Source organism: Musca domestica, unplaced genomic scaffold (assembly GCF_030504385.1).
Source record: "Musca domestica strain aabys unplaced genomic scaffold, Musca_domestica.polishedcontigs.V.1.1 220, whole genome shotgun sequence".
NCBI lineage: Eukaryota > Metazoa > Arthropoda > Insecta > Diptera > Muscidae > Musca > Musca domestica.
The window spans coordinates 299,928-316,720 of record NW_026712263.1 but is presented as its reverse complement, the minus strand read 5'-3'; the positions used below and the strand labels follow the sequence as shown (position 1 = coordinate 316,720).

The 16,793-nt window shown below is 38.1% G+C and overlaps 1 protein-coding gene and 2 pseudogenes across 8 annotated transcripts in view; 1 reads left to right on the top strand and 2 right to left on the bottom strand.

Moving 5' to 3' along the window:
• Positions 1-16,793, bottom strand: part of LOC101898157 (formin-binding protein 1-like) — a 222,696-nt gene that overhangs the window by 23,152 nt on the left and 182,751 nt on the right. The gene's annotated exons all lie outside the window — the stretch shown is intronic.
• Positions 13,674-14,643, bottom strand: LOC131802684 (serine protease 1-like; annotated as a pseudogene).
• LOC131802689 (serine protease 1-like) lies at positions 15,153-16,100 on the top strand (annotated as a pseudogene).

Sequence of the window (16,793 nt, the reverse complement as noted above, 5' to 3'; positions counted from 1 at the left end):
TAGATATCCCTGGAATTTTTTGGATTTGGAAGTAGAGGCGAGGAACAATATTTTTGAGAATCCAAATTTGCCTTTCACAATTATAGTAGACATATTATGAGACTGAGAATGACTTTTAGAGCCTTTTTAAAGAAAATACCCCTTATGAGATCCCCTTTTTAAATAAGACGTTTCAACGGAACTTTCTGATATGGAAGATCATTGAATGCTGACCTTTATACGTAGATCTTTATAAGGAAGACTCTTAACTAGGTTCTGTGTAGACATATATGGCCTGCTTTAGAATGAAAACTGTTCTTCCATGAATGGAAGGCATATATAATAAGACGGTAAAAATTCGGATTTTCGTATTTTTGAAGGCCTTGACCAATACAAACTTTCAGAATATCATTGATTAGAACCATTCCTTGCAAAAATCTTTCAATATAGGTCTTCTGTTTGGCACATTCTCTTTATCTATCTCTATAACGACTCATTCTTGCTTCCGATATTTTATGATTTTACCAACAATTTTTAAAAGAATTGGTTGTAAATTGAACCAGCATTGGCCCACAAAAAATGTTCCATTAGTATTTCTGGCACATTTAGGTGTTCCCAAGGTTCTGCCATTATTTTCAGCTGAAGTGGCTAAATATCATATTTTCAAATATCAATAGGTATAACGTATCCTTACGAAGAATATTCAATGTAGGACACATGTTTGGAATAACTCCATACAATTTAAGCCCATTTATTGGCAGTCCATGGACTACCACTTAGTATTTTAGACTCGCAGTGGGTAAAGGACTGACTATCTCTTAAGGGTTGTTTTGTGGCCAATTACTTGATAAAGGCCCCATATAGCGACACTTCTTAATTTTTGACAGTGTTGAGGTCTCAGCCACAATCTTTCACTGTCAGACTAAAAATTATCGATTTGGAGTTGTGATTTAATAAAAAATACGGCCGAGAAAAAATTTGGTTTCAAGTTTTTTTAACAGACCAATATCCAACATTTTCAATACTCTCTTGAAAAAATCGAAAGATAAGGAAATGTCAGGGAGTATCTGTTTCAACTACCAACAGACCAATAGGATCTATAGTAAATTTCACAATAAAATATTTTGGCTTGCTACAATCCCGTTTAAAGAGAGTTTTTAACCATATTTTAAATTAAAACCAGTAAGGAAAAGTCAAAAGTCAGGCGGGACCGGCTATATGATACCCTACACCACTATGCATATTTAGTAGAGCTAATGTTCTATTTTCACTAATGTTTTTATCTTATATACCAAATAGCATTGCTATAGAGTTTATGACTTCACTTCGAGAAGGATTATATTAAAAAATATATATATCGGAGCCGAGTTCGACCAAATGGAAACGTACGTCCCGAAATTCACTCCAAAATTTTACAGAGGAATTTTCGAGCTGTATCTGACGTCCGATATCAAATATTAAAACACCAGATCGGATGAAATATATAAATGAGAGGTATACATATTCTGAACCGATTTTCACCAAAATTTGATGTACTTGCTTCTAGACTGAATTCGGTCGTATGTGTTAAAATACAGGTCATTCAAACTGATATTGCCATTTAGTGCACAATTAACCCGAAATCGGACGAAGATATATATGGGAGCTATATCTAAATTTGAATCGATTCTCATCAATTTTAATAGGGTTCGTTCTTGGGCCAAACGAATATTGTTTGTAAAATTTCATCTCAATCGGATAATAAATGTGAATTTTGTTCATAAGAATACATGGACTCCGAAAGTGATTCTATGAAGATCCTCAAAAGTAACTATGGGTCCATATCGCTTTCTTCTCCATGTTACAAACAAATGCACAAATACATAATACCCTTACCACTGTGTGGTGTTTGGTATAAAAAGGACCAAAAAGGCCCCTTTTTTGACTCGCATGAGGGTTAAAAATGTTGACCAAATTTTCTTCATATTTTTATCTGAAATTTTGCCGAAGACACCACTTGGCCTGTGCCCAAAAAATTTCCCGCCTGTACTCTTTTGTAAATTGACCCCGAAACCCTGATCCAAGTTTATTGCTACTTTAGTAGAGCTTCGCATAACAATTAAAAGTTATAATTTAATGTTCAAAGGACTAAATATGCCGAAGCATTTGTACCTTTTAAATTCGGACTTACATTGCTCATTTGGTGCACAATTAATTTGAAATCCGTTCCAAATCGGAACCGATCTCGATAAAACTTGGCAAAAAGATTTCTGAGCTGCATTTGATATATTTCCATGAATATCGTTGTTACGGAGTGCATATTACGGCTGTGGGTAACAAATATAACAAATCGGATAAACAGTATATATGGGAGCTATAGCTATATCTGAACCGATCTTCACCAAATTTGACACACAGGCATCTAGACTCAATTCGGTGCCAAATTCCATCCCATTTGGACAAATATTAGACGTTTGATGCACAATAAAAAGTAAATCGGAAGAAGTGATATGTGGGAGCTATATCCAAATCTGAACCGATCTCGATAAAATTTAACAAAGGTATTTCTGAGCTGTATATGATATATTTCCCTAAATATTGTTGTTACAGGGTGCATATTACGGCTGCGGAGGACAAAAATAACAAATCGGATGAACAATATATATGGGAGCTATAGCTATATCTGAACCGATTTCGATCAAATTTGGCATACTTATTTTCAGGCCCAATTTGGTTGTATGTGCAAAATTCCATACTATTCGGACTGATATTACACGTTTGGCGCACAATAAAAGGCAAATCGGACGAAGATATGTATGGGAGCTATATCCAAATTTTGTCGGATTATCTCCAATTTCAATAGGGTTCATCCTTGGGCCAAACAAATGATTTGTGCAAAATTCCATCTGGATAGGGCAATAAATGCGAACTGTACATTGTTTACAAAAATACATGGACAGACGGAGTGACAGACGGTTGGAAGGGCGGACGGACAGACGGTTGGAAGGGCGGACGGACATGCATAAATCGACTCAGAATGTGATTCTATGCAGATCATCAAAAGGAACTATGGGTCTATGTCGTTTCCGTTTTGCCTTTTACAAACAAATGCACAAAGACATAATACCCTGACCACCTCGTGGTGTAGGGTATAAAAACGTAAATACCAGAACTTTCATAACAACGTCATCGCTTCGAATTTGTTTACATTCAAATTTTATGTCAAATCATAGTTTGGGTAAACTATCATTCCCATTAATTTTATGTCGCGAGTCTCGGCACTTGAAAGTGCCTCACTACATTCATAAATTTTCAAAACGCTCATTTTTATGTTATCGTTTTTTGAATTAGGGAAATTCATAGCCCGTGCTTTTTATTTATTTACTTAGAGCGTTGTATAGTATAATAACACTTTAAAGTTCGAGTGTTCTTCTAATAATAGCCATAAATATGGAAGAGAGAAGTGATTTTTATCACCTAAACGAGGACGTGATTAACCTGTATTGAGTTTCGTTGTTCTTGCGATTCGGAAGAAGGACGGTGACGTTAGAGCAGTACTTAACGATAAATCGATGGATCGATCGAACGATTGATGATTGGGAATTTTTGTTGGGTTCAATAGCAGCAGCAGACAATGATATGGCAATTGTGAAATAAGATAAGATATGACAACCTGCTACCGTTCAAATAAAATTATAATCTGGGAATTATTGTTATTTGTTGTTTGCCTTTTTGTTTTTTAATGATGATGGTTCATGTTTTAAAATAAAAATACTAAAAAATACTAAATTTGGTACCATTAAAATTTTGGGTGCACCAGTAGAGGAGTTGGAATCCTGCAATTTGAACATATAGTGCAATAGACCACTATATGATGTAGGTAGTTATGAAAATTTGTATTTGAGTGTATTAAATGGTACTAAATTTGGTAAAATTTGAATTTGGGTGAACCAATAGAGCTGGTATCCTGAAAATTGAAAATAAGATTGCTGTCGGAGTATAGGATTGGGATATGTAGGTACTTTTGGAAAATTCTACTTATATGTACTAAATAAGTACAATTTGTATTTGGGTGAACCAACAGAGCTAGAATCCTAAATTTGTTATTGAGATCACTCGGGGAGTGTAGGACTGGGGTATGTAGAAAGCTTTGGAAATTCGTATTTATGTGTATTAAATTTGGTACAAATTGGAATCGTAATGAACCGGTGGTGCTGGAATTTAGAAATTTGGAATGATGGTCACGGATGGAGTTCAGGATAGTTGTACACCAAGGGGTTTTTGGAAATTCGAACTTTCAGGCTAGGAAAAGATGGTACTTAACATCTAATTTGGTACCATTTAGTATTATGTGAACGGATAGAGCTAAAACTTTAAATTTGGATCAAGGTTGGAAAGTAAGTTTGATATACAGGGCGAGATGAAAAAACTGCAACCAACTTCAGACTGCTGTCATTTCTAAGCCACTCGTCCAACAGTTGTTAAAATTATTCCAGTGACAGCTCATTATATTGTTTACAAGCGTACTAAAGCATTTTGGTGAGAATTTTCCAGAAAAAAGTTATTCGTGATGGAATTCAAGCGGGATAGTGTGATTTCTGTTAATATTTGGCTGGAAAATCACAAGTGGCTATCGTTAGGGTAGCCCGACATCAAGGAAGTGGACGGAAGAAAACAGCAACATAAGCAGAAATAGTTCGAAAAGTAAAAAAAACGATTTGATCGAAACCCGCGTCGCAATGGCCGAAAAATGGCTCGTGAGCTGAATATATCGCAATATTCCATTCGGCAAATATTGAAAAATGAGCTCGGGGTAAAGCCTTTGAAATTCGAAAAAGTGCAAGAACTTACACCGCAACGGAAAGAAAAAGACTCAAAAGGCCGAAAGTGGTGAACTGCTGAATTTGATTTTCTCCGTCTCCGATAAGAAAATATTCGTTGTCCAGCAGTTTGTAAACAAACAAAATGATCGCGTTACTCGCCATAGAGGTCAGCTGAAAATGTGCACCCTTCGGTTGGCCATCAGAACTCAAGAGCCGGCCATGGTGATGGTGTAGGCCGCCATAAAGACCGATGGTCGCTCTCCGCTCGTATTAATCGACCGTGGCATCAGAATACATGCCGAATATTATCGCGAAAATATTCTGGAGGGTGTATTAAAGCCTTGGGCACGCAAACATTTTGGCCGTAGACCTTGGACATTCCAACAGGACTCAGACGTCACGGCCCGCTCAAGAATGGTTACAAAATGAGGTTCCTCGCTTCATTTCTAGACTATTCCGTTGGACTATTGTGTCTGGAGTATTTTACTAAACAAGTAAACAGCTGTAAATTCGGCCGGGCCGAACTTGAATACCCTCCACAATTTGGAACGAATTTGGTAAATCTCAAACACAATAAGATCCGTTAAAAATTCTGTTAAAATCATAAAAATACCGAATGTAGCCGTTATATTAGAGTCTATACGACGATATGGACCTGCATAGGTAACTTTTGTCATAACCCTTTACAATATTCAAATGGGAATTTAAAAAAAAATCGCTGAATAATGTAGCTAACAACATTAAAATACCGAATATCGGGAGGTACCGTTATATGGGCGGCTATACGAAGAGGTGGACCTGCAAAGACAATTTTCAGTCTTAGGCTGTAGTATCCATTACGAATTTCAAATACTAAAATTGAAACAATTCCGGGGAATAATGTCGCTAAAATCATCAAAATACCGAATATCGGGAGGTACCGTTATATGGGGGCTATACCAAGACATGGACCTACATGACCCATTTTTCAATAGCAAAAGTCCACCAGACATAATATACTTTTGAGTAAAATTTTATCAATCTACTTCAATTCGTTCGCAAGCTACAGTGATTTTAGGCTGATCAAGAATATATATACTCGTGGGGTCTAAATGTATATTTCGAGGTGTTCCAAACGGAATGACAAACTTAATATACCCTCCATACTATGGTGGAGGGTATAAAAATACCCAAGTGTCGATCACCTCAAGCAAGTGATTCGCCGGGAATGGGCCAAAATACCGCCGAGCAACATTCGGGCAGCGTGTGACGGTTTCAAGGCCATAATTCGTGCCAAAGGTGACCAATCGAACAAATGTAAACGTATTCTAAAAATTTGATGCTATTTCCGAATTTTTTTTGCTTTCATTCAATAAAATTAAATAAAAATTGTGACGTTTGACTTTTTTGCAGTTTTTTTTTATCTCACCCTGTATGTCCAAAAATTAAGATTGAAATGGAATTTTAATTACCAGCCAAGCAAAACGTGCCCGGTCCCGTTCACTGTCATATTAAAAAAAAAAATCTTCAATAAACTTGAAACTCAACAGAAGATGACACTGAAAATTTCATGATAATATTTCTGCTGCCCAAAAAAATATATATGTACCCATCACTTGAAGCCCCCGCTTATAATGTTGCGCCGAACACAAACGCAACATAACAATTGCCAACTAAAAAGCCAGCTATATACCAATTGCAGCTATGCCACCACTTTAAACTGTCACTTTAAAGTGTTCATAATAAAAATCTTGACTCGCTCGTTCGTTGGTGGCGTCATTTTGCCGCTGGTGCCACCACTCTACTATGTAGCATGGTGGTATGCTGGCCCCTGCCAAAATCTATTTTAAAACCAAAATGGATAAAATTATTATTTGGCGGTTAATTGTGTTGTAGGATGGTTTTCTTTATCCCCCTCTCCTCTTGTCATTCGATTCAGTTTTGAATTGTCTTTTTGTGGAAACTTCAAGGTTACAATAGTTACGATCTCTTTGTGCAGTGCACACAAAATTCACATGCTTGGCTATATTTTAGTAATCAACAGCGGACAAATGAAAAGCGAGCGTTAATAGTTCTAATGACAAAATAACTAACTACAGCACAGCTGAGATTCAACCGATTTGACCACAAACACACAACAAATGGTTGCATGCAAAAACACCAACAACAACCACAACGACACTTCGAAGAAACTTGTTTGCTCTCAAGTCCATAAACAATTAGCTGCTACTATTTATCTTTTCCTTATAGAACTAAAAATGTCGCCTCATAATATTTGAAATGTTCGAAAAGGGGGGTTCACAAAATGCAAGGGAATGAAAAAAAAACAAAAGGAAAAATGTAAAATAATAATGTATTTTTGTTTGGAGACTGGCAATTATCAGTCTCACTGGTTGAATCACAAGTTAAGCTGAAAAACTCTTTGCCAAATAATGGATTTCCTACAATTTTTGGTAGCGGTAAAAATGAAATTAATACTCTATTATAACCAAGTAAAAAGCTGTAAGTTCTGCCGGGCCGATCTTTAGATACCCTCCACCATTTGGAACGATTTGGCACTTTTGAAAAAAAAATAAAATCCGTTAAAAATTCTTTTTAAAACCTAAAAAATACCAAATGCTGCCGTCATATTAGGATCTAAATGATGACGTGGAGAGGGTACTATTATAGGGGGCCTATACGAAGACGTGAACCTGCACAAACAATTTTCTGTCTTAGGCTGCAGTATCCATTACGAACCTCAAATACTAAATATGAAACAATTCCCATGAATGTCTCTAAAATCATCAAATACAGAATATCGGAGGTACCGTTATATGGGGGCTATACGAAGAGGGGAACTACACAGGACAATATTCGCCTTAGGCTGCAGTATCCATTTCGAACTTCAAATACCAAATTTGAAATAATTCCTGCGAACATTGTCGCTAAAATCATCAAACTACCGAATATCGGGAGGAACCGTTATATGGCGGCTATACGAAGACGTAGACCGGCACAAACAATATTCTGCCTTAGGCTGCAGTATCCATTACGAACCTCAAATACCAAATTTAAACCACGTCCGATGAATAATGTCGCTAAAATCATCAAACTACCGAATATCGGGAGGAACCGTTATATGGCGGCTATACGAAGACGTGAACCTGCACAAACAATTTTCTGCCTTAGGCTGCAGTATCCATTACGAACCTCAAATACAAATTTGAAACAATTCCGGTGAATAATGTCGCTAAATCATCAAAATGCCCAATATCAGGAGGTACCGTTATATGGGGGCTATCCGAAGGCGTGGACTGCACAGACAATTTTCTGCCTTAGGCTGTAGTATTCATTACGAACTTCAAATACCAAATTTGAAACAATTCCGATTAATAATGTCGCTAAAATCATGAAAATACCGAATATAGGGAGGTACCGTTATATAGGGGCTATGCAAAGACGTGAACCCTGCACAGACAATTTTCTGCCTTAGGCTGCAATATCCATTACGAACTTCAAATACCAAATTTAATAATGTCGCTAAAATCATCAAATACCGAATATCGGAATTTATATGGGGGCTTTACGAAGACGTGGACCTACATGGCCCATTTTCAATACCAAAAGTCCTGCAGACGTACTATACAGGGTGAGATAAAAAAAACAAAAACTTCAACAAAGCCAAAGGCCATAATTTTACTTTTTAAAAAATTTTATTGAATGAGAGCACAAAAAGGTCGGAAAATAGCAACAAACGGCCAATGAAACCGTCACACGCTGCCCCGAATGTTACTCTGTGATATTTTGGCCCATTCCCGGCGAAGCGTTTGCTTGTGGTGATCGACACTTTGGCATTTTTTAGTGCCAACCTTGCTTTCCAAATACTCCAGATTTTGTTAGCCATTGTGCTCTGAAAATGAAGCGGACACCTCATTTTTATATCATTCTAGGATGCCGCGTGCTGAGTCCCGTTGGCTTTAATACACCCTCCAGAATAATTTCGCAATAATATCGGCATTAATTCTGATGCCACGGTCGATTAATATGGGCGGAGGAACGACCATCGGCCATTATGGCGGCCCACACCATCACCATAGCCGGCGCTTGAGTTCTGGTGGGCAGCGGAAGGTGCACATTTTCAACTGACCTCTTTGGCAGGCAAACACGATCATTTTGTTTGTTTACAAACTGCTGGAAACGAATGTTTTTTCATCGGAAAAGACGAAATTCGTCAGTTTACCACTTTCGGCCAAGCATCTCTCTAGCTCTTTTGAGACTATTTTCTTCTGTTGCGGTGTAGTTCTTGCACTTTTTGGAATTTCAATGGCTTTACGTCCGAGCTTTTTTTTCAATATTTACCGAATGGAATATTGCGATGAAATGTTCAGCTCACGAGTCATTTTTCGGCCACTGCGACCGTGGGTTCCGATCAAGCCGCTTCTTTACTTTCGAATCATTTCTGCTGATGTTGCTGTTTTTCTTCCGCCCTCTTCCTTGACGTGAGCCGGCTACGCTACCAGTATCACGGTAACGAGCGATGGCATGGGACACAAAAGACTTATTCACATTTAAATGCTGGAGTGCTCTAACGATAGCCACTTGTGGTTTTCCATCCAAATATAAAGAAATCCCACTATCCTGCTTGAATTCCATCACGAATAATTTTTTTTTCTGGAAAATTCTCACCAAAGTGCTTTTGTACGCTGGTAAACTATACTGAGCTGTCACTGGAATAATTTTAACAGCTGTCGGACGAGTGGCTTAGAATTGACAGCAGTCTGAAATTGGTTGCAGTTTTCCATCTCACCCTGTAAATGTTACTAAATTCGGGAGAATCGATAGATCTAAATTTTGAATTTAGATATTGAGGTCACTGTTGGCTTTTAGGGTTTACATATTGGGATGTTGAAATAGTTTTGGACACAAAAAATAGGATATGGGTCCATTCTGCAATGTTTTAACTAATATTTATATCGTCTAAGTTCTCAAATTCAAAAAAAACCGTAACCCATAGACATAAATGATATTTAATCTATGATTATACTCTCTTTAGAATATTATTCTTTATAAAAATACTCAAATTCTGAACTTTTTTCGCATTGTACTCATGAAAAATCTAGGACAGCCTAATGGTAAACAAATACTTAAGTTCGTCTTGATAAGCATATAAAGAAAAGAAGTTCATTTTTAATATATAAGAATATTTTTTGATAAGCAAGCATATCAAACAAAACAAACTTGAATCCAAGCAAAAAACAATTTTAATAAAAGTACACAGAACTATTTTTTCCAGTTTTTTTTTAGCAAAACAAGATAGTAGTTTGGCAAAAAATAGCGATTGAAAAATGCCCAAAATAACAACAAAAATCATTTGTCCAGCCACCTAACTAAGACCATTTGTCTGGTAAACGAACCCAGGACAATTATCTAATTGAGTCGAGTGTGTGTGATATCAACAAGTTTGGGGTGATGGGGTCGGGGTGATGGCGAGGGGGGAGGAGGAGAGAAGAGGAGAGGTAGCCCCAACTTGTAATGTGACACGCGTATGGACAAGTGGCGCTCATCAATTAACTTAAAATACATGGTGTTGAAATTATTGTCCACCCTCCCCCTGTCTCTCTCCCTATACGTGTGGGTGTAGCTGTGTGAGCATAGATAGGCTAAATATATATCACATTTCCAAATGGGGGCTAAATTATTTGAAGGGTAAGAAAAATAAAGGAGGGGATTTAGTTTTTATGTCTCAAATTGTCATTTGTTTTGTTGAGGGGGATAAAGTTGGGGAGAGGGACTCACCGCAAAGGTGTGTTTCATGCCAATGTTTAGTTAAAAAAAATATTCGCTTAGAATTCACTCAACATTTCCATATTTGAATGTGGAAATACACAGAAAAAACAAAAAGGAGTGGTCGAACGGCAGTCACAACAGTAACCAAGTTGAAGTTCGTAAACCAATTACATGTTGTAATTGTTTTAGGTGGCTATGGTGGTTTGACCGACACACACCGATACACTAATGTTGTTGTGCTACAACAAATGTCGTTTTGTGATGGAATTTTTGAACATTAAATGGGGGGGGCTTGTTATAAGCGCCTTTTGAAAGAAAGAAAAAACAAATAAAAACATTAGCAATAATTAAATTGCAAGGTTATTAAGTGTAGAAAGTAATTTATGCAGATCAAAACATTAGTACAAAGAAATAAATTTGAAAACAGGGACATGAAGTCAGATTTGTGGAGGAGACAATATTTTGGAGAAGTGATAGCAGACCATACAAAAAGAAGTCGGTCATCACCACTTTCAAAATTTGTATACCCTACACCACAAGGTGTCAGGGTATTATGCCTTTGTGCATTTTTTTGTAACAGGCAACAGGAAACGAGATTGACCCATAGTTCCTTTTGACGATCTGCATAGAATCACATTCTGAGTCGATTTATGCATGTCCGTCCGTCCGTTCGTCCGTGCTATGTATTTTTGTAAACAAAGTACACTTCGCATTTATTGTCCTATACAGATGAAATTTTGCACAAATCATTTGTTTGTCCAAGGACGAACCCTATTGAAAATGGAGATAATCGGTCAAATTTAGATATTGCTCCCATATATATCTTCGTCCGATTTGCCTTTTACTGTACACCAAACGTGTAATATCAGTCCAATAGTATGGAATTTTGCACATACAACCAAATTAGGCCTGAAAATACGTATGCCAAATTTGATCGAAATCGGTTCAGATATAGCTATAGCTCCCATATATATTGTTCATCCGATTTGTTATTTTTGTCCTCCGCAGCCGTAATATGCACTCTGTAACAACAATATTTGGGGAAGTATATCAAATACAGCTCAGAAATACATTTGTTAAATTTTATCGAGATCGGTTCAGATTTGGATATAGCTCACATATAACTTCGTCTGATTTACCTTGAATTGTGCACCAAACGTCTAATATTTACACAAATGGGATGAAATTTGGCACTTACGACCGAATTGAGTCTAGAAGCTAGTATGTCAAATTTGGTAAAGATTGGTTCAGATATAGCTATAGCTCCCATATATACCGTTCATCCGATTTGTTATATTTGTTACCCACAGCCGTAATATGCACTCCGTAAGAACGATATTCAGGGATATAATTCAAATACAGCTTAGAAATATCTTTGCCAAGTTTTATCGAGATCGGTTCCGATTTGGATATAGCTCCCTATTTCTCCAATATTTAAAATTAATTGTGCACCAAATGGGCAATACAAATCCGAATTTAAAAGATACAAATGCTTCGGCATATTTGTTCTTTGAACTTTAAATTATAGTTATAATCATGGCGTGTATGATTGAATTCTCTCATTCGCAAAGTGGTGTAGGGTATCATAAAGTCGGCCCCGCCCGGCTTTAAGACTTTCTTTACTGGTTTATCTATTTACAAAGTGAAATTAAATTCGAACATGTTAAAAGTATCAGTCGGTTTTGCCGACAGATGTGTACCCTCAGCCAATGTTCGATATTTAAATATATTTTGGCTTCTGTCCTGAATATTCAAATTGTTGACCCTCTATGTAGTAGGATCCGAACGAGTGGGGCAATATAGTCCATTTCGTATCGGACCTCAATAAATATGAAATATGTGCCAGGCTTGGACCAGTAATAATTTTTAGAAAATGTTAAAATTTTCTTTTCTTTCTTTTATCACAAGTTATGACAGATAAAAGTATTGAAATTATGACCGTTTGTGGGTGAGGTATCAGAAGGAGTTCGCAGATACATATAATCTTCATAACAAACCTCGTATTAAATTTGAAGAGAGTTGGATGCTTATTTCGTTTTCACTGAGTGTTTTGTTTTTAAAAATCTTCAACCCTATGTGGGTGAGGTACCAGAAGAAATTCTGGATTTTATGATCAAGTTTGGTTATTCAAAACTTTGACCCAGAGTAATGGCCCGATTTCTACTATGCTTATAAGAAATGTTATGTTGATATAAATTCTGAGATGTACCCAGTCTTGAATGGAATCGGATGTTAATTTTGCGTTTTATGAGCTTAATGGATATTCAAAATGTTGACCTTTGTGGAGGAGGTAGCAGAAGGAGTGGACAGATATATCTCATCTTCACAGAAGATCTTGTGTTAGTAGAAAATACCGGATGCTTATTTGGATTTTATTATCGTTCTGGTTTTGCCCCGTGTGGGGGAGGTACCAGACGGAATGGTCCGATCTCTACCATCTTAATAACAGATCTTGTGTTTATGGAATATTGAGATGTGCCAAGTTTGAATGGAAATAAATGTTAATTTCGCGTTTTTTTTTTAGTTTCATTGATATTGAAAATTTCGACCCTTTTTTGGGGGACGTACCAAAAGGAGTGGACCAATATATTCCATTTTAACACCAGACCTTGGGCTAATAAAATTATTTGGATGTAAGAAATTTAAAGACATCGGACTCTTACATGACATTTTATAAGAGTTGTAATTATTCAAAATTTTGACCATTTGTGAGGGAGGTACTTGATGGAGTGGACCGATAATGCCCATTTTCGAACCTGACCTAGCACTGTCTCGAAAGGGATTTCTGAGATTTCTTTTCTTTGGTGACCTACAGTGAAATTTGTGAAGAATAGAATTTTCTTTGACATCATCCTTCTAATATTATGCTTTGTGGGAGAATTTTACCCAAAGTTCCATGAAGTACGGCTTTAAACCTTATATGTATTTATGTATCATAGTATTAGCGAATTCTTGAGAAGTTAAAGGGAGTTTTTAACCATATTTTGAAAAAAAAAGGATCCCCTTGATGGCATTTTGGTCCAAAATATTGCACCGCAATGGGCACCGTATTTCCCAATGTTTTCTGAATCAATATTATTTCCCCACCCGAATTTCGTATTAACTTCAAATCCACAAACAAAAAATTCTATTATAATATAAATAGTCAGTTTACTTCATATCAAATATGTCGTTTACCCACTTAGTAAGCGATACCAGTGTTGGACTTGATCCAATCCAAGTAGCTGGTGACACGAGTGAAGGCAGCTGGGTAACCCTTGGCGCAACCGGCAGCAGCACCGAAGGAAGTCAAACCAACTTGGACCTTGGAGGATTCCAAAACCAATGGGCCGCCAGAGTCACCGTTGCAGGTAGAAACACCACCGGTGGTGGAGACGCAAATGTTCGAGGAGGTAACAATGGAGGTACCATAGGTGGCGGCACAGACGGTGTTGGTGATGATTTGCATGCGGGCCCATTGCAAGTTGTTGGTGACACCGGAGGCAGAGTCGGAGATACGGCCCCAACCGGAAGCGATGGCGTAGTCACCGGCATAGGTGGAGTAGGAGCTAGCAATGGCGGGCAATTTAACGGCTTGGATGCGGCTGGTGTAGGAGACGGAGGGGATCTTGATCAAGGAGATGTCGTTCTTCAAGGTATTTGCATTCCAGCCAGAGTGGATGATGATGTCGCTCTTGGCAACGGTGTGGGTGACTTCAGCGGAGGTACGAACGGTGGCACCCAAGTAGACGGTGACGGATTGGATACTACAGAACACAGACATTTAGTTAATGGCTGGATGATATATCCCCAAAAAATCGGATCCTTACCCATCGGTACAGTGAGCAGCAGTCAAAACCCAACGATTGCCGATCAAGGAACCACCGCACCAGGCCGAGGACAAAGCATTAACCTTCAAGGAAAGACCAACTTGGTAGGGGAATTGGCCAACAGAGGCAGTGTTGCCATTGGTAATGCGGCCCTCGGTCTCCAGGACGGGCATGATGATGTGCGGGATTCCACATGTTCGGCTCTCAAGTCGAAGGCAGAGGCGGTGGCCAAAGCCAAAGCGAAAATAACTAAGAATTTCATGGTGCTACTGTACGAATACAACTGCTGGTTTGTCATGGGTCCGGTTAGGCTTTTATAGGCCAATAGCTGCCCTTATCAAGGCGTCAGCTACTATCTAAAATAATTTTTGCTAAATTCTCAAATAGCCCCAGGTACTACCAATGCAGGTCTTGATAAAAAATTGCAATGTTCTTTTTTGTCTAGTATTTTTTTGATTTGTTTTCTTCGTGGAGTTATCATTGGAAATCCAAATTGATAGAAGGAGATTAAGAATTTTGCAAGTTAATTGAATACTGCGGAATGGCATTATCTTGATGGGGAGGGTTTTTTTTATTATTTCTGTTCTGATTGCATATTTAACTGAGGCCCAAACGTCTGCCAGAAATGCGTCAATGCTTTTTTATTTTATTTTGGAAAAACACTTTAAGTTTTTAAAATAAAATTATCAAAATAATCTGAAGATAATTTTGAAATGCATCGATTTGGAATTTGTTCGCAACATTTTTGTGAAAAAAAATCGTAATCAAAATATGCTACTTGATAAGGTTTTTCACCTATAAAAACCTGCTCCGATCTATGCAAAATTAGCAGTTGTATTCGTACAGTAGCACCATGAAATTCTTGATTATTTTCGCTCTGGCCTTGGTCGCCGTCTCCGCCGAGGAGATTTACCAACGTGACATTGTTGTGCCCGTCATTGAGGGTGAGGGTCGTATTACCAATGGCAACACTGCCACCGTTGGTCAATTCCCCTACCAAGTTGGTCTTTCCTTGAAGGTCAGCGCCTTGTCCTCGGCCTGGTGCGGTGGTTCTTTGATTGGAAATCGTTGGGTTTTGACTGCTGCTCACTGTACCGATGGGTATGTATTCGATTTTTTGGAATATGCCGTCCAAGTATTGAATTATTTTTCTTTTTGTTTAGTATCCAATCCGTCACCGTCTACTTGGGCGCCACCGTCCGTACCTCCGCTGAAGTCACCCACACCGTTGCCAAGAGCGACATCATCATCCACTCTGGCTGGAACAGCAAGACCTTGAAGAACGACATTTCCTTGATCAAGATCCCCTCTGTCTCCTACACCAGCCGCATCCAAGCCGTTAAATTGCCCGCCATTGCCAGCTCTTACTCCACCTATGCCGGTGATTATGCCATCGCCTCCGGTTGGGGCAAGATCTCCGACTCTGCCTCCGGTGTTACCAACAACTTGCAATGGGCCCGTATGCAAATCATCACCAACACTGTCTGTGCCGCCACCTATGGTACATCCATTGTCACTGCCTCCAACATCTGTGTCTCCACTCCCGTGGTGTTTCTACCTGCAACGGTGATTCTGGGGGCCCATTGGTTTTGGAATCCTCCAAGGTCCAAGTTGGTTTGACTTCCTTCGGTTCGTCGGCCGGTTGCGCCAAGGGTTACCCAGCTGCCTTTACTCGTGTCACCAGCTACTTGGATTGGATCAAGTCCAACACTGGTATCGCTTACTAAGTGGGTTGTTATCGGCAAAATTTTGATTAACGAAACATATAATAAATCTGAATGGTGAATTAAATAAGTTTTTGTTTTTGAGATACCTTTGGGCTCTAAATATGTTTGGGAGCTATCTTAGGTTCTTCGGATTTATTTAATTTAACCATTGGATTGGGCTCTGGGAAATATATAAAGCCATGAATTTCCACATTGTGCTTTGAACTAAGAATTAATTGATACCAGGCATACTCAATGCGCTTAATATTCGATTTAGCTGATTTCAAAAATCTGAAATTAGAAAGAGGGAGGTACTACAAGGAAAAACCAGATATAGTCCATCTTCAATTGGACACTAGAGTTGTGTTAATCTACTATCCATAGCTCAGTAAACCAGTTCCTAAACGTATAAGTGATTTCGTAAATTCCATATCACTCATACGCAGAGTTTTCATACAAACGACCGGAGCCACGGAACTAGAAAGAAGAAAGAACTAGTACGTTCGATCGAAGTAGATTGGCACAACTCTAACTGGAGACAATATGAGCGGGAATATTAAAATGTGCCAAGTTGGCAGAAAATCGGACACCAATCATTTTTGAGAACTATGATTTTTCACAACAGGGAGGTATGAGAAGGAGTGAACTTGATACAAATATAACGATTCATGTAGTATGCACTCAATCGGATACTAACTTCGCTTTTTATTAGGTGATCGTTCTCTGGAAATGTTGGAACTTTTGTTCCA